Source organism: Vipera ursinii (genome assembly GCF_947247035.1).
Source record: "Vipera ursinii genome assembly, chromosome: W".
Taxonomy (NCBI): domain Eukaryota; kingdom Metazoa; phylum Chordata; class Lepidosauria; order Squamata; family Viperidae; genus Vipera; species Vipera ursinii.
The window spans coordinates 44,267,457-44,294,505 of record NC_139522.1 but is presented as its reverse complement, the minus strand read 5'-3'; positions in this window follow the sequence as shown (position 1 = coordinate 44,294,505).

Genomic DNA, 27,049 nt, shown 5'->3' with positions numbered 1-27,049 from the left:
TAAAAGGCTTCTGCCAAGATTTAATTACGCAGTTAACAAAAACACTAGAGCTTGTCTTCTCAAGCGGAAAAGTTGCTTTCAGCAACCAGCCCCTCCCCAAACACTCCTTTTATAGAGAGCTCAGGGCGTGGTCTCCCTGTGCCTCCTCCCGAGGAGTCCCATAGCCTTTCTTTGTTTGTTCCTGCTCGACTGCCTCCTGCGTCGGGCGTCCTTGAACAGGGCCAGCTGTGGGTCATCATCCTCCGCACTCTCGGGCTCACACAGCTGAGAAGAGGTCCCCGGCTGAGGACTCTGCAAAGCCTCCAAATCATCATCAGCCGGTTCGTTTCCCTCCTCCCCCACATCTGAGTCATCCGATACATCGGAGCCGGCTGTCGGACCCACAGGCTGGCCCTGAGTCACAACAACTAGGTTCTTAGCCACTTCAAGACCTTGCAAGAAGCTAGACACTAAATTTGTGGGCCCATTCAATGTTGTCCGACATATCTATCCTGTAGCTTTCCACCTCTAATTACCCCCTTAAATGAAGGTGTGTCCAGTATTTTCCCGAACATTACTTTCCAAAGATACCCACCCCCAAGCACAATAAGTTCCCAGCAATACCCTCCACTACCAGTCATAGCAGAAGGAGTACCAGAATATGAAGTGGAAGAAATCTTAGACTCTAGGAAAAGAAGCAAAGGGATCCAGTACTTGATTCATTGGAAAGGCTACCCTGTTGCAGATTGCTCCTGGGAAAACACATGGTATGTTCATGTCCCTGACTTAGTTTGTCTGTTCCACCAGTGGTTCCCTGACACGCCAAGGCAACCAGTGCCCCACCCAATTTCCCCTGAGGAACCTGTCAAGGAACAGGTTAACCAGTCCCTCTGCATTCCTCCAGCGGTGGTGGTGGAGGGAGACTCATCTATGATGGGCCTTCCACATCTGGCCTTCAGTTCCTGGGAAGGAGAAGGAACCTCTAACGATGTTTGTGTGTTATAGCAACCACCATATGGCTCACCAACTCCTGCAGAGGAGTGGGAGGAGGATTCCTTTGAGATTGCCTCCCTTCGGCCCTTGCCAAGTTCCCATGAGAACTCAGACTTTGAAGACACAATGCTGAAAGGGGAAAGCAGCATAGAAGAACCCATGGAAGAACAGGGGGTCCAAGATGGATAGATGGGTGATGAAGGAGATGAACAGGCTGACACTGAGGAAGGGGTCAAATGTGTCGTCAGTCATAAGTCCTTGTGCACCCACAAGAGATCTAAGCCCAGCCCGTCTTGAATGCTTTTTTTATCTCCAGCTAATTTCCCTTGACCATTAGAAGCTCAGATTCTTGTAGAGACATTAAGCTTGCAATAATCATTATACTCATTTGAACTGTCTGATTCTCCTGATTTCCCTGGTGCTTGACAACCCTTTTCTTTTACATTTATCTTGTTTGCCCAGGTCCTGGTCCTGGTCTGCTTGCCCAGCAGTGAGGCTGGTGGCTGAAGGTGTGGTCCTGATATTGGTCAGTGCTAAGGCACGTTGGAGAGTACAGCAGGGCCCGACCTCCAGCTGGAGATTGGAGCCGTGGCCATATATGCAGAGCCAAGACATGGAGGCATGGAGCCAAGGCTCAGAGAGGGAGCAAAAGTGTGCATGACAGCATGTTGAAGTCAGACCTCCAGCTATAGTTTGAGGTTGTACATGCTGATCTGAGCCCAGTGCCAGTGGCATTTGCAGCACCTGAGGCAAAGATGCCAAAGTGAGAGATGCAGACTCTAAGGGTAGAGTCTGGAGGCAAGATATGCCAAGCCAAAGCTGAAACTCCATGCAGCCACAACGCTGGCAAAGATGCAGTGAGGGACAAGAGGCAGTGGCAAAGCAGCAGAACCTGGGCTTATCCCAGCTAGAAGAACTGAGATTAAGAGAATAACAGAATAACAGAGTTGGAAGAGACCTTGGAGGTCTTCTAGTCCAACCCCCTGCTCAAGCACGAGACCCTATAACATTCCAGACAAGTGGTTGTCCAGTCTCTTCTTAAAAGCCTCCAGTGATGGAGCACCGGGTACATTTGTTACTCAATGTTGCATCTTAACTTTTTCAGTATGAATCTGTACAATACTATACAGTCCAGTGGGTTTCCCCCACCTGGTCCTCTCTTCTTCCCATAATGTTTTCATTTTCTCAACATTGAACAAATATAATTTTCACTACTATTAATACATACAAGATTAGGTATACACATCCCTTTCATATTTTTCTAGTGTTATACAAATACTAATAGTATCAATTTATAACCTCTTTTCTAACAACTTTATATTTAAGTTGTATTTGCAAATAAAGTCTCTTTATTAAATCAATGTCCTGTTTTTTCAAGCTCTTATTTAAGTTTAATTTCCCTTCAGTATTCAAAATATCTTTGTCAGTTATGATTTTCTCAAAGTTAGTTACATTTGTGTAGCCGAAAGTTTCATTTATACAAGCCATCCTAGTGTTTTTATAATTCCCATATAAAAAGGGTGCTATTCTAATTATAAATAATATCTTTCTTATTATAAAAGTCTATTTATAGTATATCTATATGCTATCTATTCTTTTGACCATATTCAAACTAATATTGGATTATATAATACCTCATCTGGTATGTCAGATTTTCTGTTTTTTGAGTCTAACTCTAGCTTTCTTCTTTTACCAGTTGGCTTTCCAGACCAAAGTAATTAAATCACCAAAAAATTCTTCCTCTATTTTTGTGAGTATTGCTTGGAATGGGAAGAACAATTTAAGTAGGATTTTTTTTTATTAAAGAGTTTTACAAAAAATTTTTACATTTGTGTAGCCGAAAGTTTCATTTATACAAGCCATCCTAGTGTTTTTATAATTCCCATATAAAAAGGGTGCTATTCTAATTATAAATAATATCTTTCTTATTATAAAAGTCTATTTATAGTATATCTATATGCTATCTATTCTTTTGACCATATTCAAACTAATATTGGATTATATAATACCTCATCTGGTATGTCAGATTTTCTGTTTTTTGAGTCTAACTCTAGCTTTCTTCTTTTACCAGTTGGCTTTCCAGACCAAAGTAATTAAATCACCAAAAAATTCTTCCTCTATTTTTGTGAGTATTGCTTGGAATGGGAAGAACAATTTAAGTAGGATTTTTTTTTATTAAAGAGTTTTACAAAAAATTTTTACAATACATATCCCAAAAAACCACCCACCCCAAACCACCCCCCTTCCCCCCCCCACTTCCCAGAGCTGAATACAGGGTTATAGATATAATAATCATATTCTAACTAAAATTATCCATTATAAAATTAACCAAATTCATAATGTGCTTTAACTCCCCTTTAACATAGATACATTCAAATTATTAAAAACATAATAATAATAACTTAAACAAAAATATAATCAATACTAATACTAAAATTAATAACAATATCCCTCTAAAATCTGCTCATAAGCTAAGTGGAACTTTTTAGTCCCATATTTATTCTGAATATAATCTATCCATCTTCTCCAAACTGAAATGTATCTTTCTTGTGAATGATCCTTCAAATAAGCAGAAATCTTAGACATTTCTGCAAGATTCGATACTTTAAGTACCCATTCTTCTATAGTAGGCAAACTATCCTTCTTCCAGTATTGTCCCACCAGTAACCGTGCTGCTGTTATCAAATTCAACATCAGATTGGTTTCTTTAGTATCACAACCTACAACAATACCCAATAAAAACAATTGTGGAGAGAACTTTATCTTTTTCTTAAAAATCTTTTGAATGTTTCACCAAATTTTGATCCAAAAAGCTTTTATATTTCTGCAAGTCCACCACATATGAAAATAGGTGGCATCTAAACTACCACATCTCCAGCATTTAGACTGTAGGTTAGGATACATGTTAGACAACTTTTTCGGATCCAAATGCCATCTATAAAACATTTTATAAAAATTTTCTCTTAAATTTTGAGCCTGAGTAAATTTAACATTTCTAACCCAGATTACCTCCCAAGTATCCAACGGAATTGGTTCCTGGATATTTTGTGCCCACTTTACCATACAATTTTTAACTAATACCGTTTCCGAATCCAATTCAATTAAAACATTATATATCCTCTTTATATGCGCACAATTTAAATCTCTAATTTGTTTTACTAAGTTTTCATCTGTAGTTGTGATGCCAACCTTCTGATCCAACTTCCACCTAGCTTTCAATTGGGTATATTGAAACCAAGAGTAACTTATGTTTTCTTGTTTTAACTCATCTAATGATTTAAGTTGCCAATTATTCCCTTCCAATCTAAGTAATTCCTTATAGGAAAACATATCCAAACTCACTCCCATAGATATGCCTTCTATCGCATGTCCGGGAATTCCCCAAATCGGTATTTTATAATTTAACTTATAATAATACTTTTTCCAGACACGCAGCAAGGCACTTCTAAGAATATGAGATTTAAAAGCCCTGTCCACCTTTTTATCATAAAGCAAATATGCATGCCATCCATATACCAAGTCCCAACCCTCAAGGTGAAGTATTCTTTTATTAGTTAAATTAAGCCAATCGCTAACCCATGTCAAAACCACCGCATCATAATACAATTTCAAATTAGGCGCCTTGAGTCCCCCTCTTTCCCTAGCATCTTGCAAAATCTTAAACTTGACTCTTGGTTTTTTCCCCGCCCAAATAAATTTATTAATACCCTTCTGCCATTCATCAAGGTTGGCATCCTTTTTCAATATAGGTATCATTTGAAACAAAAAGAGAAACTTCGGCAGAACATTCATTTTAACAGCTGCAATTCTTCCCAATAGAGATAATTGTAATTTTTCCCAATTATTTAAATCCTTTTGTATCTTCAACCATAGTGTTTCATAGTTATTCTTATATAATTTTGCATTTGAAGCTGCAATATACACTCCCAAATACTTAACCTTTTTTACTATTTCAAAACCTGTTAATTTGATTAACATTTCCCTTTCACTCATAGTCATATTCTTAGACAATATCTTGGTCTTATTACTATTTACCTTAAACCCAGAAACCTTATCATACTAAGTTATAATTTCCATCAAATCTATAACCGATTGTATCGGTTGAGATAATGTCACAACCAAGTCATCAGCAAAAGCTCTCAATCTATAATCATTCTGTTTTATTTTAATTCCCTTTATCATAGAGGACTCTCGAATTTTAATTAATAAAATCTCTAACGTTAAGACAAACAACAATGGTGATAGGGGGCATCCCCGTCTTGTACCTTTTTCAATTTTAAACGTCTCTGTTAACCCCCCATTAATTATAATTTGTGCAGTTTGTTGTTGATATATAGCTTTAATAGAATGTAAGAATCCTTCTCCAAAATTCATTTCCTCAACAACTCTCAATAAGAATTGCCAATTCAATTGATCAAAGCTTTTTCTGCATCCAAAAATATCAATGTTGCAGGGACTTGGTTGTTCTTATCCAAATATTCAAGCAAATTTACAATTTGTCTTACATTATATTTCATATACCTTCCAGATATAAATCCCAATTGATCACTATGAATCATTTGCTTTAAAACTTGCATTAATCTATTAGCCAATACTTTAGCAAAGATCTTATAATCTGTATTCAAAAGTGATATAGGTCTATAATTTTTAGGTTGAGTAAGGTTTTGATCCTCCTTCGGAATCAATGATACAAAGGCTGTCCTCCAAGATGGAGGAACTGCTCCTCCAGTCTGAATTTCATTAAACAACATCTTTAAAGGTTCAATCATTTCAACCAACAACATTTTATAATAAATTGCTGTTAATCCATCTGTTCCCCTGCTCCATAGTCTCAGCTTGCCGCATCTCCTCAAGAGACAGTGACATTGCCCCTTCACTCAGTTGTTTATCTTCCTGTCTTACTTCTGTTCTTTTAACTCGAGGAGACAGTGGTGAGCCTGCTTTAAGGACCTTAGTATAAAAATCTTTTGCTTTTAAAATTGTATCCAGCCTATACCTCATCCCTGCATAATTCACCACAATTCCAATAGGTATTTCCCATCTAAACTGAATTTGTCGCTTCTTAAGCTCATCAGACAGAAAGGCGAAGTCTTTCCTTTTTCTAAGAATTTTTGGGGGTATCTCCTTTAAAATTATAATACCTTGGCCTGCAATTTGGAATCTTACCCAGTAAAAAGCCTGGATAATTGCATTTCTAATTGATCTCCTGGAGAAGTAAATCACTACATCTCTAGGTAAATTTTTCTGTCTGGCAATCCAGGAATTAACCCTAAATGTCTTATCCATCTTTTTAACTAATTCTTCAGGTTCACATTTCAAGACAGGAGCCACTGCTTCCACCACTTCCCATTCCAAATCTTCTTTAGGGTTCTCTTTCAAACCTCTTTTTTATTAAAAAGTTTTAAAATACATTTTATCTTTAACAATCCCCCCTCCCCCCCTACCTATCCCTCCCTACCCCTCCCCCCCATTTCCCCCTCCTCCCCGGACTTCCCAGAGCTAAGTACAGGGTATAAAAACAAAGAACAATCATAGACATCCCTATGCTAACAACAATAAACTCTTAAATCTATCGCTCTCTAGCTCATATAAGATAACTACAAGCAATATTAATATTACATATAAAAAGAAAGAAAATAGAAAAAAGAAAGGAAGACTTATTCAAATGCTAAATGAAACTTTTTGGTCCCATATTTGTTCTGGATATAATCAATCCATTTTTTCCACTCCATAATATAACGTTCTTGCGAGTTATCTTTCAGGTAAGCCGAGATCTTTGCCATTTCCGCCAGGTCAGAAACCTTTAGAGTCCATTCTTCTATAGTCGGCAGTGCCTCCTTCTTCCAATATTGACCTATTAAAAGTCTTGCTGCTGTAATTAAATTCAACATCAACTTAGTGTCCACAACAGTAGCATCTGTAATTATACCCAACAAAAACAATTGCGGACAAAACTTTATCCTTTGCTTGAAGATCTTCTGCATATTCCACCAAATTTTGATCCAAAAAGCCTTAACCTTTTTGCAGGTCCACCATATATGAAAATATGTTGCATCTTCGCCACCACACCTCCAACATTTTGGCTGATAGCTCGGATACATACTTGCAAGCTTTTTAGGATCTAAATGCCATCTATAAAACATTTTATAAAAGTTCTCTCTTAGGTTTTGGGCTTGTGTAAATTTTACGTTCCTCACCCAGATCTTTTCCCACGTGTCCATTGTAATAACTTCTTGGATATTCTGGGCCCATTTTATCATACAATCTTTAACAAGTTCTGTTTCCGAGTCAATTTCTATCAATGCAAGATATATCCGTTTGATATGTGCTGGACCCTGATTTCTAATTTGCTTTATCAAATTTTCATCAGTCATTGCAAAACCAATTTTCTGATCTTCTTTCCACCTGGCCCGAAACTGGGTATATTGAAACCAAGTTTGAACAATCTTCTCATCTCGCAAGAGGTTGTACGGCTTTAAACACCAGACATTTCTTTCCAAGCTTAAAATCTCCTTATACGTAGTCACATCATGTTTGAAGCCAACATTTATGTTTTCTATTGCGTGTTTTGGAATTACCCACAATGGCATCTTGTAATCTAACTTATGTCTATACTTCTTCCAAACTCTCAACAATGCCTGTCTTAAAATATGCACTTTAAACACATTATCTACCTTCTTATCATACAACAAATATGCATGCCAGCCAAATAACAAGTCATGGCCCTCAAGATTTAATAATCTCTCTTGTGTCAAATTAATCCAATCACTTATTCCTGACAACGCAGCAGCTTCATAATATAATTTAAGATTGGGCATTTTAAGACCACCTCTTTCACGAGTATCCTGCATAATCTTAAGTTTAACTCGTGGCCTTTTCCCTGCCCAAACAAATTTATTGATACCCCGTTGCCATTCTTCCAAATTAGAATCTTTCTTAAGAACCGGTATCATTTGAAATAAGAATAAAAATTTAGGCAGGACATTCATTTTCACTGCTGCGATTCTTCCCAGCAAAGACAATTGCAATTTTTCCCAACTCTCCATTTCTTTTTGAATTTTTCCCCATAATTTTTCATAGTTATTTTTATATAACTTTGTATTAGAGGGTGACAAAAACACCCCCAAATATTTGACCCTTTTAGCAATCTCAAATCCAGTTAATCCTTCTAAAAGAGCCTTTTGCGATACTGTCATATTTTTGGCCAGAATTTTAGTTTTTTGTGCATTAACTTTAAATCCAGAAACCTTCCCATATTGCATTATTATCTCCATCAGGTCCACAACAGAGTTTTCTGGCTGGGTCACCGTAACAACCAGATCGTCTGCGAACGCTCTCAATCTATAATCCTGATCTCTAATTTGTATACCCTTAATTCTTTCCGAGTTCCGTATTTTTACCAGTAATATCTCCAATGTTAACACAAATAGTAAAGGCGATAACGGACACCCTTGCCTTGTGCCCTTCTCAATATTACATGCTTCAGTCAAACTATTGTTAACTATTATTCGGGCAGTTTGTTTTTGATATAATGCCCTAATTGGTTGCAAAAATTTATCCCCAAAATTCATTTTATCTAAAACTTTCATCAAAAATTGCCAGTTCAATTGATCAAAAGCTTTTTCAGCATCTAAAAAAATTAGCGCCGCAGGGATCTGGTTGTTCCTTTCCAAAAACTCTAACACATCAACTATATGCCTCACATTGTTTTTCATTTGCCTACCACTAATAAACCCAGTTTGATCCCCATGAATCACCTGTTGCAGAACCCTCATCAATCTGTTGGCCAACACCTTAGCAAATATCTTGTAATCTGTATTTAAAAGTGATATCGGTCTATAATTTTTTACTTGGGTAACATCTTGATCTTCCTTCGGAATCAAAGAGATAAAAGCAGTTCTCCAAGACGGAGGCACCTTTCCCCCTCTCTGAATTGTCTGGAACAGTTCCTTTAACGGCTTTATCAACTCCAATTGTAAATTTTTGTAGTAAATCGCAGTCAAACCATCTGTACCTGGCGCTTTATCCACCTTCAATTCCTTAATTGCTATAAGAATTTCTTCTTCTGTTATCAATTGGTTAATCCCCTCTTTTTGTGCCTGCGTAAGAACCGGGATGCTAGCATTCTCCAAATATACATCAATGTCTTTTTCATTAATCTTCTCCTTAGCATATAATTTAGAATAAAAATCCACAAAGGCTTCCTTAATAAGATCCTGTTGAAACACAACCTTTCCCTTATGTTCAATTTTGTCTATATTAGAAGCCCTTTGCTTTTTCCTTAGTCTGTAAGCTAGCCATCTACCCGGCTTGTTAGCATTGCAAAAAGTATTATGCCTAGCAAACCGCAAATTGGTTGCCACTTGATCAGCCATCAATTTGTCAAATTGTCCTCTTAATAGCTTAATAACCTCCTTAGTCTTCACATCCAATGGGTTCAAAATTAAGGCCTTTTCTTTTTCCCTAATTTCATTCTCCAATTCTTTCCTTCTGGCTTCCAAAGTACGTCTGTATTTGTTATTCATATATATCAACACCCCTCTCATGTAGGCCTTGCTAGCATCCCAAACCATGTCCATAGAAGTATCCTTATTCATATTAATTTCAAAAAAATCCTTCATCCGCTGTTTACATTCTTCCACATTTCTCTGATTTCTAAACAAGTTCTCATTTACGCACCACGAGCGCCTGTCTCTATTGTCCTTATTGATCTCTAACCAAACTGGACTATGGTCCGAAATAGTTCTTGCACAGATCTTTACCTTCTTAATCCTAGAAAAAAAATCATTAGTCAGCAAAATAAAATCAATCCTGGAAAAAGATTGATGTCTGTCAGAAAAAAAAGTATAATCCTTTTCATGTAGGTGTGTGTCACGCCAGATATCTCGCAGTTCCAAATCATCCTTCATTTCAAAAAAAGATTTAGGCAATCTGGCATGACTTGGAACACGCTTAAAAGAACCAGCCTTATCCATCTGTACGTCCAAAACACCATTCCAGTCCCCCATAAAAATAAACGATTTGTAATCCAATTGAGTAAGCTTTGTATGAAGTAAACTAAAAAAATCAGCTTGTTGTTGATTAGGAGCATACAGTCCAACTAGAAGCGTTTTTTTACCTTCTAACAGCAAATCTATCATAACATATCTTCCTTGCTTATCTACTTCAATTAATTCCGCTGTTAAAGTACTTTTAACGTAGACAACCACTCCATTTTTCTTATTCATCGCAGAAGCAACAAATTGCGTGCCCAGCCTTGAGTTCGATAAATACTTTTGGTCCATAACCCTAATATGCGTTTCTTGCAAACATATAACATCAATCTTAAATTGTTTTAAATATTGAAAAACTTTCTTTCTCTTCTGTGGTGAGTTTAATCCATTAACATTCCAGGTGAAAAATTTAGTCCCCATGCGTGGCGCCCCGAAGCTTTTGGAGCACATCTTCAATAGCCCCTATATTTTCTTTGGGCCGCGCTCCTCCCACAGCTTCACTGTAAGTACGCTTTGAGAGTTCCATAAACTTCTGCTGGTCTTGCTCTTGTACTTGTCTTGCTCGTTTTAAAGCGGCACACGTCAGCCTCTGCTCTCCAACAGCAGCCGATGAAGCTATAATTTGATCCCCTCCAGCACCATTCTCCTCTGCCTGTCCACCATCAGCCTCTTGAGATTTCCCCTCTCCAAATCCCTTTGCAGCTTCCAGGAGTGATAGAGGGGTTGCTTTTAAAACATTGTTGTAGAAATCACGCGCCTGAGTCACAGTAACCAATCGATATCTTTTACCTTCGTGCATCACCACCAATCCAACTGGAATCTCCCATCTGAACTTAATATCATGTTGATTAAGTTCCTGTACAAGAAATGCAAAATCTTTCCTTCTCCTTAAAATCTTTGGAGGAATCTCTTTTAGAACCAGGACTTCTTGCTCAGCAACCACAACTTTAGTATCATAAGCAGCTTGAATAACTTCATCTCTAGTTGCTCTCTTTGTAAAATAGACCACCACATCTCTAGGTAACTTCCTCTGCCTTGCAATCCATGAATTTACACGAAAAATTTTATCCATGCATCCCTCTATTTCAGATGCTGGCTGGCCCAATACTGCTTCCAAAGCCTCAGAAATCAGCTGCTTTAAGTCTTCTTTAGGATTCTCTTTTAAGCCCCTGATTCTAATAGCATACTGCATCTGATGATACTGGACAAGGCTCAATTCTCCGTCCATTTTATCCCTTAAATTTTCATTCTCCAGTACCTTTACTTCTAGTATAGAGTTCTTTTGACTAAGAACCTCCACTTTTTCATCCAAACGTTGCACACATTCAGCCACGCTTTCAACTGTAGACAAAATGTCTACCCTCATTGCACTAAACTTCTCTTCCATCTTCTCCTCCATTACATTAAACTTCTCTTCCATCCTCTCCTCCAATTTCTCCAGTTTCTCCTCCAGCTTTGCCATCTTATCACCCATCATTTCTGACATTACCTGGGATTGCTTTGCAAAGGCGTCTTGTAAGTCCTTAAGCGTCAATGCCACCGGAGGTGCAGGAGGAAGCAAAGCTAGCAACGATGTCTGTTGCACCGGAGAAGTTCCCGCACTCCGAAGAACTTTAGAGGAAGATTTAGCCGCCATCTTTCCCCACTTTCACTTGTTGCGTACTTTCACTTTAAAGCTGTAAAGTCCATTGTGCTAGGGCGTAAAAATAAAAATCCTCTTCACCTTGACCTCCTGTACCGCTCTGCCTGCTCCTTATTATTCCAAAGTCATTCCTTCTGGCAGGGGTGGTCGCAAACGCCTGGCTCTGCTCCAAAAAATCCCGGAGCAGAGACGCTCAACAGCTCGGAGCAACCCAGGCTGCGGGGGGTCTCAATCCTTCAGCCGCCCAAGCTTTCAGCTCAGGCGGCCCCGGAGAGCTCAACCCCTACCTGGGGCCTCACCCCCTCCTCTTCTCCCGAGGAGGGGGCTTCAAATCCACCGAAACAGCTGATCGGCGCTGTTTTCGGTGGAAAAACTCAGCTGTGAAGCGGACAGCCCGAAACAGCTAACTTCGGCGCCGCGTCGCCACCGGAAGTCCCCTCTTTCAAACCTCTTATACGCAATGCAAACTCTATATTGTGAAATGGTGACTTCATCTTCTGTTCTGTCAATTTTAATCTCTGCTCTGTCTACTTTCTGTTCAACACTGATAATTTTATTTTCCAAATTCTCAACATACTCCATCACTGAATCCACACGAACATCCAGGCGTTCAATATGTGCAGCCAAGCCCTGAAGTGCAAGCACTATATCCTCCCTCATCTGCTTGTTTTGATTAACAAATTCTTCCTTTGTTTCCTTTATTTCTTGCTGTAATACTTGCATTGATTGCATCACAACTTGCTGAATATCTGCCAATGTAAATGCAGGTGGTGGTGGGGGAAGGTGGTTGTGCTGTAAGTTTCATTGTAGTTTGCCCTGCAGCTTGTGGTACGGGTGAAGAAATTGCACTTTTAGAAATTGTAGGGCCTCCCCCACGCCTTGCAGCCATCTCTTAGGTTTCGATTTCCTCTTTCTTCCAGCAGAATCAAAATTCAAAAAAAAAGAAGGGAGAAAAAATAAAAGTTTGCTCCCAAAGTTCCTTATCCTTCAGTAAAAAAAAAAGGGCAAGCTCTCAAATACACAAAATCCGGTACTGGTTAAAATCAATTGCAGATTGTATTTCTTGCTATGTTGCAAAATGTAGCAACTTTCCAAAACTATCAGTTCATACAAGAAAGCAACATCCCAGCACCATTTTTACTCCATTTCCATCAGCTTAAAACTTGAAGAAGATAATGAGTCTGAGTTAAAGTTAAAATCCAACTTGAAAATTCAAATCCTCCTGTTTCGCTCTGCCTGCTTCTTAAAGAAAAAATACTCACAGTCCCATCTAAGCAGCAGATGTAGTTGTCGCGTCTAGTTCCACTCCCTTATGGAGCGAAAGCGTCCTGAGAGCGGAGAAAGCCTGGGCTCCGAGGGATCTCACCTCGTTAACCCCCAAGCTAGTTGAGGGAATCACAGGGGAGCTCTACCTCTACCCAGACAAGCTCGCCTCTCCCTCTTCTCCCGAGGAAGAGACTTCGGCACCACGGGACAGCTGATTTTCACTGTCTCCGAGCGCTCTAACGCTTCCCAAGATCGAGCGGCTTCTGAAACGCCACCATTCGGCACGGCAGCGCTACCGGAAGTCCTAAGTAGGATATTTTTGAGGGGGAATTCCACCCAGTTGTATTCCTTAAACAACTACCACTTTTCTTCTCCTTCATTTTCTCTTTTAATTTTTTGTCCCCCCATTTCTGACATTTCCCCTAACAGCTTTATAATCCCTTTTTAAAAATCTTCTTCCTTATCCTCAGGTATATTTTGAAAACCTAATGAATAGAGTGCCTTTTTTATTTCTATTGTTGTAACTAAGTCTTACAGATTTTTATTTGTCTGTGCCAGTTTATATTTCCCTTCTTTTATATCTTGTGTCTTTGGATCAATTTCCTCTGCTTCATCTTCTGTTTTCTGACTTGTTTGTCAAATTCTTTGTAGTCATTTTCTGGGAACTTTCTAGTTGTAAGTTTAGGTTAGAGATTTGCTCATTTATATTGTCAAAGTTGTTTTTAATCTCATCATGGTTTCTTCTTGCATCTTCTTTATGTGAAATAATTGTAAATTAATTGTAGCATAGAATGTATTTCCTTCTGGAAAATGTTTACTTCTTCTTGAGGCATCACTTCTGCAGATCCCTGGTAAACCTGGCTGGGGGCTTCAGATGGAAATAATAAGTATGTTTTCCCTACCACTTTTAGCTAGATATAAAGCATCCATTTTATTTCCCCCCTCCAGATATTCTATCAGAAGTGTTATGATCCTCAAATACTAATCTTGTCTAATAGCACCAGTCTTAATGACCATAGAACAAAGTCTTATCTGGTTCTTCTGGTCTTTATATGTAGACTTTATAATCCAATAGGTTCCAGAATGTAAGTCCACCACTGAAAGCAATATTTTATAATAATCCTTCTGCTTAGATGTCCAGAAATTGTCAATCAGCTGAGATTTACAATCCAAAATATTCAAAGTGTACAAAATGTTCGGCCACCCTAAGAACAAACAAAAAACCTCCCCCAGACAAATGTAGCCAAAAGTGAAGTTTTTCTTTCTCTCCAAATAGTTCTTAAAATTAAAAGTCGAAGTTCAGTATATGTTTATAATCCAAGAAGGTCACCAGGTTTCAAAACAATTAAGTTCTCACACTGTAGTAATTATGTCAAAATATTTTTCTCTGTTGCCAGCTGTTCTTTGTTAAGTTAAAAATCACCAAACAACAAAGAAGCTAGGTTGTTATCTATTTCTAGGCTTCTTGCCAGGTTTGCATCAGTCATTGCAGCTGTGTTGCTATACTCTCATCCACCACTAGATGTCATTCAATATCCATTTTCTGACTCCTAAAACAGAAAGTTGATTTCTTGTATTTCATCCCAGTATTTTTTCAAAGAGAAAATCTTAACAATTTTCTCACTTCTCAAATTTGTCAAAGCTATACAGGTAGCTTTATATTACTTCCACTTCAGTGTTAAATATTTCTGTCCCCCCATAAAAAAATTAAAATGCTGCTTCCGTTCCTCTAGAAGGGTGGGGCTGCAATCCCCTTCCTTCTCACGTTCGGAGGTTTTTAGCTTCTTGGGAACCTTTTGCACGAAATTCAGTTGGAAAATCGTAAATAAAGGATCAATATTCTCACCCAGTTCCAAACATGCTGTTTACAATCTGCTAATTAGTGCTTTCTTTCTTTGGTTGTCGTTAGCTTCAGGCTGGCCACAGGAATGCAGCCAGCCTTTCCCCTGCCAGTTTGGAGGGCTTTCCTCGAATCAAACAGATTGACTGCCATCTTTCCCTGATCGACAAGGTTCCCCTCCTTCTTCATCGCCTCTCCAGGGTGACTTTAGACCCTTTTAGGGGCCCCTGGCAGGGAGAAACCAGCCATGGGGAGCAGAGCACCGCTTTCCCTTGGCTGCATCATTTTGAACACAAACCAGAAGTTCCCCTCAAATTCTGAAGGAAAGCGGTTCCACTGCTTAATTGTTCTCACTGTTAGGAATTTTCTCCTTAGTTCTAGGTATTGCCGGAACTTTGGGCAAGAATGACCACATCATATTAGAATTCAATATAATGCAAACACAAGCAATAGAACATAATACAGCCAGTGTCCTAAACTTTAAAAGAGCTGATTTTAACAAACTCAGAGACAGCATAAGAAAAAGTCCATGGATGAAAATCCTAAAGGGGAAAACAACTCAAGAAGCATGGGAAATTCTGGAAAATATGTGTCAAGGTTCCAACAGACAAGAGCAAGTAAATCAGAACTCCGAGGCTTGAGATTTCCTCAAAGAACACATTTATTGGTTACATAGTATTGGCATGGTCAAAAGTGAAACCAAGTCTGAAGTTCCCTTCAAAGAGAAACAATATTACAAAGTTAAACTTCCCACCCCAATGCTATGCAATCAGCTATGTTCCCCAATAGAAGAATTTAGCAGGCTTTCTAACTAAATGCTCATGCCCCCCATCTAACTGACAGAAATGACCTTGGTTCCCATGGGACAGTAAAATGTTTAGACTAGTAGAAATCCTCCGCACCCCCTCCCATTCTTGTCGCAAGTTGGAATGAGCAAAATTGCTGCAGCAAGGTTCATTGTAGGGTTGACATCTGGACCCCCCTAGTGTTGTGATTCCGTGCCAGCCTGTGATCCCAGCAGCTGAGTCCGGGGAATCAGAGGAGGAGGAGGAGGGGCCTGGGGAGCAATCAGAGTCAGAGGAAGGCTCTAATGAGTTACAAGACTTACAAAGTGAGGAAGAACCTAGCCCCTCTAATCGTGATCAAGCTGAAAGCCAGCTGTGCTGGGAGGATGAGTCAGACTTGGAGGAAGCACAGCTGGAAGACCTCAAAGACACTCAAAAACATAGACAGGACAGGTCACATGAGTAAATCAGAGGGAGGCAATGGGGCGACTCCAGGGGAGAAGGAGGAAGCAGTGAGAAGCCACACCTTGGGGGCTGCATAAGAAAAAGGGAATGTGTGGGCAGGGCTGGTTGCTGGAGGCAACTGTTTGCAAAGAACTTCTGTGTCAAGAGATGATGGTCTGTTTATTTTATCAGTGATTTATTTCCTGTTTGGCTCGTGCCCCTTTTTGTTTGTGGACAAGGTCTGTAACTTAAATAAAAAGGGTATATTTTTCCAGTCTACTGTTAAAAGAGGGGTTGCCTTGTGAAGTAACAAGGACGTGCGTAGGCTGGGACAGAACAGTTTGCCTCCAGCCTCCCACTACCTACTATTATGGAGCAGCTACATGTGGAGAATGCCCAGCTCTCTCAGCAGCTGGCTTTGTTATCAGCTCAAGTGGCCCATCTGCAAGCACACGCCCCTGCTGCTCCACAACCCAGGAAAAAATGCCAAGTTGCAATGCTGGACAAATTTGATGGCAATCCGGATATGTTTCCTGCTTTCCTGGGACAATGCCAGCTATTTATCAGCGTGAGAGTGACTGATTTCCCCACTGACTGGGATAAAGTGGGGTTTATGTTAAGCCTTCTCTCTGGTGCTGCAGCTCATTGGGGCACACCCCTGCTAGCCCAACCTAGTCCATTGTTGGACAACTTTGTGGGGTTTTGTGATTACATGCATCTGATGTACGAGGACCCCATTAAGACGTAGACTGCTACCTGACACCTGAAAGCTGAAGCAGGGCCGATGCCCTCTACAGGACTATATCAGCGATTTTTGGCTGCTTAGCCAGGATTCAGCCTGGAATGAGGCTGCACTCATGGATGCTTTCCAGGATGGCTTGTCAGAGGAGATGTTGGATGAGCTGGCCCATGTTGATGTTCCCCCAGACCTCAATGGATTGATCCATCTCTGTCTGTGGATAGACGCTCGGCTGCAGCAGTGTAGGAGTCGCCGTGCCACCTCAGAGACCCGTGTGGCCCCCGTTGTGCGTGAGACTCCAGTTCAGCAAGAGGAGCCTATAGAGCTAGGTGCTGCCAGACTTCGCCTATCAGCAGAAATAAACAGACAACGTTCGGGGGGGGTTGTATTTTTACTGTGGGGACCCTGGGCATTTGGCTGCCTTCTGCCCCAAGAAGCGATGAAGGGAGTCAGTGACCGAGACTGCCCCAAGGAAGACACCTACTCCTCTGTTGGGAAATGCCCTGAGCCCGATCTAAAATGCATTTTAGGTCGGGCGTCCCACAACACTGAACAACGTCCTTCAGATGCTGCCCATGGACCTCCACGGCATCTGATACTGGAGGCATGCCTGATCCTCCCTGGGATGCTGAAGGGGATTCCAGTCCATGCTTTGATTGACTCTAGGGCTACCACAAACTTTATGGACTCAGCATTTGTGGCCAAATGGGCTGTTCCCCAGTGCCCGGTGGAACCGCCGATGTTAGTGGAGACTATAGATGGTCAAGTTCTCCTGTCTGGGCCAATTAAGTCCGCCATGCAACCATTAAAAATAAATTATGTATGGCCATCAGTTCGCATGAGGAGGCTATTCAGTTCTATATAACCTCCGACCTGCATTTCCCCGTGGTCTTGGGATTGGCGTGGCTCCGGATGCATGACCCACAGATTTATTGGTCCCAGAACTTGGTCACCTTCCCAAACTTACAATGCGTGGACCATACCTGCCATGTCTGTGCCGGCCAGGTGGAGGGTCCCACAGGGGTCCCGTTACCCTCCGAACTGGTGGATTACACTGATGTGTTCAGCGAGATGGAGGCAGATAAATTGCCCCCGCACAGGCCCTATGACTGGCCCATTGATTTAGTCCCTGACGTGCCTCTCCCAGTGGGGCATTTGTATTCCACGTCGGACCCTGAGTTGGCCGTGTTGCAGTACTTCCTAGACAAAAATTTGGCTCGGGGTTTTCTTTGGCCTTCATCCTCACCAGTGTCTGCACCTGTGCTCTTTGTCAAAAAGAAGTCTGGCAAATTGCGGCTTTGCTGTGATTACAGGAATTTAAACGTCATCATGGTGCACAATCGATACCCACTGCCCCTCATCCCCAAACTCCTGGACCAGCTCCAGGAGGCAAAGATCTTCATGAAACTGGACTTGTGTGGAGCTTACAACCTTGTCAGAGTTCGGTAGGGTGATGAGTGGAAGATGGTGTTTGGTACTCAGTACGGGCACTTCAAATACACAGTGATGCTGTTTGGGCTGACCAATGCCCCTGAAGTGTTTCAGCATTTTATGAATGACATTTTCCAGGACTTGATAGATCAGTTTGTCATGATCTACTTGGATGGCATTCTGATCTACTCCCCATCGTGAGAGGTGCACCATCAGTATCTCCATCTGGTCCTGCAGCGGCTCTGAGAAAATCGGTTGTATGCCAAACTGGAGAAGTGCCAGTTCTACCTGAGGACCATAGATTTCCTGGGTCACCACATTTCTCCTGAGGGCATCTCCATGGAGCCAAGTAAGGTCGAGTCTCTGCAGAGTTGGCAACCCCCACATCGTGTGAAGGATGTCCAGTGACTCCTTGGGTTTGCCAACTACTATCGTACTTTCATCCCTGGTTTTGCTGCCCTGACAGCCCCCCTCACTCGGCTCCTGCAGAAAAAGACCCAGTTTCAGTGGGACGCCCCAGAACAACAGAGTTCTGTACCAGCCTGCTATCAGCCCTGCAGAAAAGGCAGGGACAACCCCTTTTACAAGAAGGCAAGAGGCTGGAACTAAGCCTACCAAATTTATGGATACAAAAGCAAACAAGACACGAACCATGAAACAGGAGCTATTCAAGCGGTTGCCTTCAGCAAACCAGCCCTCCCACGCATTCCCCTTTTATACAGTTCAGGGCGTGGCTTCTCTCTGCCTCCTTCCGAGGTGCCCCATTGCCTTCCTCTGTTTACTCCTGATTGAATGCCTCCTGCGTCGGGCGTACTTGAACAGGGCCAGCTGTGGGTCATCTTCATCCACGCTGTCAGGCTCACACAGCTTGGTCTCCGTCATGACCAGGTGGGAGGGGCCTGGCTGAGGGCTCTCATCAGCAAGATCTTCAACCCCCTCAGCAAGGTCTTCAACACCCCCCTCCTCCTCCTCTGAGTCGTCCGACCCAACTGCCGAACCCACAGGCTGACCCTAAATCACAACACTATCCCGCACCGCAGGGCCCTTCCCCCGGGTCTGCCGATCCGGATGCGGTCAGGATGGAAATTGTTCATGCAAAGCGGTCACCAATGCAGGGGCATGAACGGCGGTCGCGTCTTCCCAGGTGAAGTCCTCTGGTCCGTAGCCTTTCCATTCAATCAGGTACTGGAAACGACCTTTCAGCCAACGGGAATCCCTGATGATGGCGACCTCGTACTCGGGGGTGCTGCCTCCATCACGAGGTCCAGATGATGCTTCCAGGCCTCGAACGCCACTTTGATGGCCAGCAGCTCCTTCTCCCAGATTGTATAATTGCGCTCCGAAGGGTTCAGTTTTCGTGAATGGTACGCGCAAGGGAAGAGGGTACCGCTGGGCGCCGTTGCCTGGAGTAACACCGCCCCAATGGCAATGTCGGAGGCGTCCGCCTCCACGACGAACGGCCGTTGCGGGTCAGGATGCTTCAAGATGGGCTCCTTCATGAAGGCTTCCTTCAAAGTCTGGAAAGCCCGTTGTTCTGGAGCGTTCCACTGGAACTGAGTCTTCTTCTGCAGGAGCCGGGTGAGGGGGGCTGTCAAGGCAGCAAACCCAGGGATGAAAGTTCGGTAATAGTTGGCGAAACCAAGAAGTCGCTGAACATCCTTCACGCGACGCGGGGGTTGCCAACTCTGCAAAGACTCAACCTTACTCGGCTCCATGGCGATGCCCTAAGGAGAAATGCGGTGACCCAGGAAATCGATGGTCACCCGGTAGAACTGGCACTTCTCCAACTTGGCAAACAGCCGATGTTCTCGGAGTCGCTGCAGGACCTGATGGAGATGCTGATGGTGCACCTCACGCGACGGGCAGTACATCAGGATGTCGTCCAAGTAGATCACGACAAACTGATCCAACAAATCCTGGAAAATGTCGTTCATGAAATGCTGAAACACGGCGGGGGCATTGGTCAGGCCAAACGGCATCACCGTGTACTCAAAATGTCCATAGCGAGTACCAAACGCCGTCTTCCACTCATCACCCGGCCGAACCCTGACGAGGTTGTAAGCTCCACTCAGGTCCAGTTTCGTGAAGATCTTAGCCTCCTGGAGTCAGTCCAAGAGTTCGGGGATGAGGGGCAGCGGGTAACGATTGCGCACCGTGATGGCGTTGAGTTTTCCTATAATCGCAGCAAAGCCGCAATTCGCCGGACTTCTTTTTGACGAAGAGCACGGGTGCAGACACTGGCAAGGACGAGGGCCAGATGAAACCGCGAGCCAAATTCTTCTCCAGAGAGTCCCGCAATGCAGCCAACTCGGGTTCCGACATGGAGTACAAACGCCCCACTGGGAGAGGTGCATCAGGGGCTAAATCAATGGGGCAGTCATAGGGCCTGTGCGGGGGTAATTGATCTGCCTCTGTCTCGCTGAACACATCAGCAAAGTCGGACAGTTTGGGAGGCAAGGAAACCCCTGGGGAACCCTCCACCTGGCCGGCACAGATATGGCGGGAGTGGTCCACGCACTGCAAGCTTGGGAAGGTGTCCAAGTTCTGTGACCAATAGATCTGTGGGTCATGCGCCCGGAGCCACGCCAGTCCCAAGACCATGGGGAAATGCAGATCTGAGGTGATATAGAACTGGATGGCCTCCACATGGGAACTGATGGCCATACAGAATGGTTGCGTGGCGGCCGTAATTGGCCCAGACAGGAGCACTCGACCATCGATAGTCTCCACTAACATGGGCGGATCCACCGGGCACTGGGGAACAGCCCATTTGGCCACAAACGCTGAGTCCATAAAATTTGTAGTGGCCCCAGAGTCAATGAAGGCATGGACTGGAATCCCCTCTGGCTTGCCAGGAAGGATCAGACGTGCCTCCAATATCAGATGCCATGGAGGTCCACAGGCAGCATCGGAAAGATGTTGCTCAGTGTTGTTGTGGGACGCCCGATCTATCACACCGTCTAGATCGGGCTCGGGGCATTTCCTGAAAGAAAAGTAGGGGACTTTCTCAGGGCAGACTCGGTCACTGATGCCCACTGTCACTTCTTTGGGCAAAAAGCAGCCAAATGCCCAGGGTCCCCGCAGTAAAAACACAACCCCCCCGATCGTCGTCTGTTCATTTCAGTCACCGGTAGACAAGACCTGGCGGCACCCAGCTCCATTGGCTCCTCCCTTTGAACTGGGGACTTACGCACAACAGGGGCTGCAGGGGTCTGTGAGGTGGCACGGCGACTCCTTTGCTACTGCAACCGAGCATCGATCCGCAGGCAGAGATGGATCAGCCCATTCAGGTCTGAGGGAATATCCACACGGGCCAGCTCATCCAACATCTCCTCCGACAATCCATCCTGGAAGGCATCCACAAGCGCAGCCTCATTCCAGGCGGAATCCTGGCTAAGCAGCCGAAAATTGCTGATATAGCCCTGTAGGGGGTGTTGACCCTGCGTCAGAGCTTTCAGGCGTCGAGTAGCAGTCTGCGTATTAATAGGGTCCTCATACATCAGACGCATATGATCACAAAACCCCACAAAGTTGTCCAACAATGGACTAGGTTGAGCCAGCAGAGGCGTGCCCCAACGAGCTGCATCACCCGAAAGAAGGCTTAATACAAACCCCACCTTATCCCGGTCAGTGGGGAAATCAGCTGCTCTCACGCTGATGAAGAGCTGGCATTGTCCCAGGAAAGCAGGAAACAGTTCTAGATTGCCAGTAAATTTATCCGGCATCGCAACTTGGCATTTTCTCCTGGGTGGGGGTGATGGTGGGGGTGCAGCATGGACCTGAGCTTGCAGTTCAGCCACCTGTGCTGCCAGTAAAGTGAGTTGCTGGGCAAACTGTTCTGTACCAGCCTACTGCCGGCCCTGCAAATAAGGCAGGGACAACCCCTTTACAAACAGCAAGAGGCTGGAATTAAGCCTGCCAAATTTATTAACATAAAACAGCAAAACAAGACACCAACCATGAAACAGGAGCTATGAAACAGGAACTAATCAAGCGGTTGCCTTCAGCAAACCAGCCCTCCCATGCATTCCCCTTTTATACAGTTCAGGGCGTGGCTTCTCTCTGCCTCCTTCCGAGGTGCCCCATTGCCTTCCTCTGTTTACTCCTGATTGACTGCCTCCTGCATCGGGCGTCCTTGAACAGGGCCAGCTGTGGGTCATCTTCATCCACGCTGTCAGGCTCACACAGCTGGGTCTCCGTTGTGACCAGGTGGGAGGGGCCTGGCTGAGGGCTCTCATCTGCAAGAACTTCAACCCCCTCAGCAAGCTCTTCAACACCCCCCTCCTCCTCTGAGTCGTCCGACCCAACTGCCAAAACCACAGGCTGACCCTGAATCACAACACTCTGTGCTGGGTTGAACAGGGCTGGGTTCAGGAGGCCCTCTTCCTCTGGTTCCTGCTCTGTGTTGTTTTCGGTTGGGCTGGCCTCTCTGGGGGTGTGGCCCTCCTGTTGGGCATGTGTGGTGCGCTCAGGGACCCTTCCTCTGAGCTGGTCAATGTGTCACCTTATGTGTCTGTCCCCCTCCACCCCCACGATGTAAGAGAGGGGTCCCATTTTCTCAACCACTGTCCCTGGGACCCATGGATGCCCTGCCCCGTAGTTCCTAGCCCACACCAGGTCCCCCACATTGAGAACTCTGTGTGCTGGTGATGATGGCGATGAAGACAATGATGCTGATGTTGATGGTGGTGACTGTGACCTAACCGTCTCGGCAGCTATCCGGTCTGGGTGTAAACGGTCCAGCTTGGTGATGAGACGCCGTCCCCATCGCAGTTCTGCTGGGCTCTTCACGGTAGCAATGCATGGTGTAGTGTGTTGGGTGAGTAAGAATTTCGCCAGTCTGTGATGCCAGTCCCCGCTAATGATGCGCCGGATTGCGTCCTTGGTCGTCCTTACCATCCGTTCAGCTTGCCCGTTGGTCGATGGATGGAAGGGCGCGGAGGTGGCATGCCTAATCCAGTTCGCCTTCAAGAATGCCTGGAAATCAGTAGCGGTAAACTGAGGCCCGTTATTAGACACAATTACGTCGGGGAGGCCGTGTGTGGCAAAGAGAGCTCTGAGCACCTGGATTGTCCTCCCCAAGGTCATGTTGGGAACAGGGACTACCTCTAACCACTTGGAGTGACTGTCCACCACTACCAAAAACAGCTGGCCCTGGAATGGCCCTACATAGTCTATGTGGATGCGGGACCAGGGGGTGTGTGTGGCCTCCCACCGGTGCACTGGTGCGTGTGGCATTTCTGGCCTGGATCTCTGGCATGTGTAACAGGCCTTGACCCGTTCCTCAATGTCCCTGTCCAGCCCTGGCCACCAGAGGTAGCTTCTGGCCAGAGCCTTCATCGTGACCACCCCCGGGTGTCCCTCGTGTAAGGAGTCCAATACCCTGACCCGTACTGCGGTGGGGATGATGACCCTGCTACCCCAGAGGAGGCATCCCCTGTGCGTAGAGATCTCGTTGCGTCTGGTGAAGTAGGCCTGGAACTCAGGCCCCGGGGATTTGTCCTGCCACCCCGTGCAAACCCATGAGTGCACCCTGCTCATAATGTTGTCTGTGGCTGTGTGGTTGGCAATGTCCTTGGCATGAACTGGGCACTCTGGTAATTCCTGCAGGGCTAGGATCTGTGTGGCTGGGGCTGGGGCTGGATCAGGGGTGTCTAAGGGTAGCCTACCTAGACCGTCTGCGTGGCCCATCTCCTTCCCTGGCTTGTGCACCAGCTTGCAATTGTAGGCTGCAAGGAAGATGGACCACCGGAGCATTCTGGGGGACAGAATTTGGGGGGTCTGCCTGTCTGTTGTGAACAGGCCCAGGAGTGGTTTGTGGTCCGTGTAGACAGTGAACTCCCTGCCATACAAATAATCGTGGAATTTCTTGATTCCTGCCACGATTGCCAGGGCTTCTTTGTCAATTTGGGTGTAGTTTCTTTCTGCTCCAGACAGCGTCCTGGAATAGTAGGCTATGGGGATTTGTGCCCCGTTGGGCTCGAGGTGACTGAGTACTGCACCCACACCGTAAGGGGATGCATCGCATGCGATGCAAATGGGCTTGGACTCGATGAAATGGGTTACTGTGGACTTATCCGACAGTAATGCTTTCAGGGCCCTGAAGCTCTGGTCGTGGGCGGCAGTCCAGACCCATGCTGCCTGCTTGTCTAGTAGCCTGTGGAGTGGCTCTGCAATGGCTGCCTTGTGTGGGAGGAATGCATGGTAGAAATTCAACAGGCCCAGGAATGCCTGTAGCTCTGCCTTGTTCTTGGGTATGGGTGCTAGTTTGATGGCCCTCACCTTGGATTCTGTGGGGTGGATTCCCCTGGCATCTACTCTGAACCCCAAGAATTCTGTGGAGGGAACCCCTATGCTGCATTTCTCCCTCTTAAGTTTACGTCCAGCTGTGCGTAGCCTGGACAGTACCTCCCTGAGTCTACCTGCTAGTTCCTCTGCTGATGCTCCTGCAATCAGGATGTCATCAAAATAGGGGCAGACTCCTGGAATGCCCTTGAGTGTCTTCTTCATGACTTCCTGGAAAATGTCAGGAGCGACGCTAACTCCAAACTGCAGCCTGTTCACCCGGAACACCCCCCTGTGGGTTACTATGGTTTGAATGTCAGCTGTTGCCCTAGTGACCGTGAGTTGCTGGTACGCCTGCGCAAGATCAAGCCTTGCAAAGATGGCGCCGCCTTGGAGGGAAGTGAGAACGTGGCTGACCGTGGGGACCGGGTAAGCGTGCGGGTTCAGGGCACGGTTCACCGAACACTTGTAGTCGGCGCAGATCCTTATTTCCCCGTTAGATTTAAGGGGGGTAATGATAGGGGTTTCCCACTCCCCCCCATCTACGGGCTCTAAGATTCCCTGGGCCACCAGCTTATCTAATTCGCGCTCTATTTTTGTTTTGAGCGCGAAGGGAACTCGCCGCGGCCGGACCTTAATGGGGGAAACGTTCGAGTTAAGCTTGAACGATATGGGGGACCCTGTGTACCTGCCCAGCGACCCGTCGAAGACAACCGCGAACTCCTTGCAGACGGCCTCGATTGAGTCCCCCTAGATCCGGTGGATCCCAGTGAGTGTGATTCCCAGGGCCTCGAACCAGTCCAGGCCGACCAGGCTGGCTCTCCAGCCCTCTACCGCTACAACCGCCAGGTGCTCTTTGCGACTCTTAAACCCCACCGAGACGGTGGCCTCCCCCTTTACCTTGACCGGTGAATTCTGGAAATCGGTCAGGGTTAAATTTGTAGGCCGGAATTTAATCCGCTGCTTGCTCCGGCTATTTATGTAGTTAAGGGTCTCGTCCGAAATGATTGAGACCGCTGATCCGGAGTCAAGCTCCATGCTGCAAGGGACTCCTTGCAAGCGGATTGTTAGTTTAATTTTGGGTTTGAGCAGCCAGCGGCTACCCATGTGGTTAACGGCTAGCCGGCTCTCAACATAGCCAATTCGTATTTTGGATGGGGCCCCAGTACCTTCAAATGGCGAATCCTCTGGTTGCAGCTCGTGGATCTCCTCTTGGGGACGGCGGCTACGACAGACCGCGGCTATGTGACCTGTTTTCTTGCAGGCCCGACACGTGGCTGACCGGAACTTGCAGAGGCTGCGCACGTGGTTCCCACCACACCCTGCACACTTCTGAGGGTTGGCGGCGTTGCTGGGAGGCCTGGGCTTGTCTGGGCGTCTGGCTCGCTGGTCGGGGGTCGACTTCCGCTAGAGGAGGTTGATGCTCTGGTCGTCCTCCTATGTGGCAAGTTGCCAGTGGATGCTGGTCGCCTGGCATGCTTGGACGGCCCCACAGGCCACCTCGTGAGCTAGGATGGCGTCCTCGGCTTCCTGGAGTGAGACCTCCTCTCTCTCGAACAGGCGCTCTTGGAGCCGCCTGTCTCGTAGGCCGCAGATCAGCCAGTCCCGTAGCCGCTCCTCCAAGTTCGAGAACCTGCAGGCAACGGCAGCTTCTCGGAGGGCAGTGAGGAATTCGGCGCCGGTCTCGTTGGGGCACTGGTCCCTCTTTTCGAATTGCGACCGCGCGGCCACTTTGGAGCGCCGGGGCTTGAAGTGGGCGTTGAGCCTGGCCATGAGGTCCCGGTATGCAACGGTGTTGATGGCCTCCTGGCCGAACAGGTTAGCGGCAATCTCCAGCAGCGCTGGCCCACCGATGCAGAGCAGGGCGGCCGCCTTCGCACCGTCCTCCGATATCTGATTGAACCGCATGTACAGGTAACGGGCCCAGGTCTCGGGGCGGCAGGTGTCGAATTCGCGGGGTTGTCCGGCTCTTGCCATGGCGGTGCTGTTGTGGTCCGGTCGCGGATACGGTGCTTGGCGTGGTCCGGTCGACTGGCGGTCGTGGGGAGAGAAGGAAGGAAAATGCCTTTTCCTTCAGCTCGCGGAGCGTTTCCCCAGTGACTTCAGCTCTTGGTCGGCAGCAATCCCACCTTCGTCGCCACTATTGTGTAGTGGGTCTGACGCAAGGAAGAGACGCCAGCCAGAGTGTGAGTTCAGCTCTTTATTGGAAGGGGGTAGCGAACTGAGGGATGAGGGTTACCTGGCGTCCTTAAATACCTAGCCAGGTAAACGGACAGCCAATGAGGTTGGCCCTAGGTTTCCCACCGAAGCTGGGTTTCCCGCCAAACTGTTCAGGCCAACGCCCCCTGGTGGCTGTTGCTATGCAGGTGCCTGCATACATAACACCCCCCCTTCTCTACAGTTCATGGCAGACTGTCAACACATATCAGCAAAGCACAAGAAAGCTTGAGGTGGCAGCTGACACTGCCTGTGAAGACCATTTGGAAACTCCAACTGGTGCAGAAGGTGGCTGCATGGGTAGTAAATGGTGCCAGATACACGGCACATGTAACACCACTTCTGTGTGAACTGCATTGGTTACTGGTGTGTTTCCAGGTGCAAGTCAAGGTGCTGGTGGTTATCTTTAAAGCGCTACATGGCTTGGGACCAGGG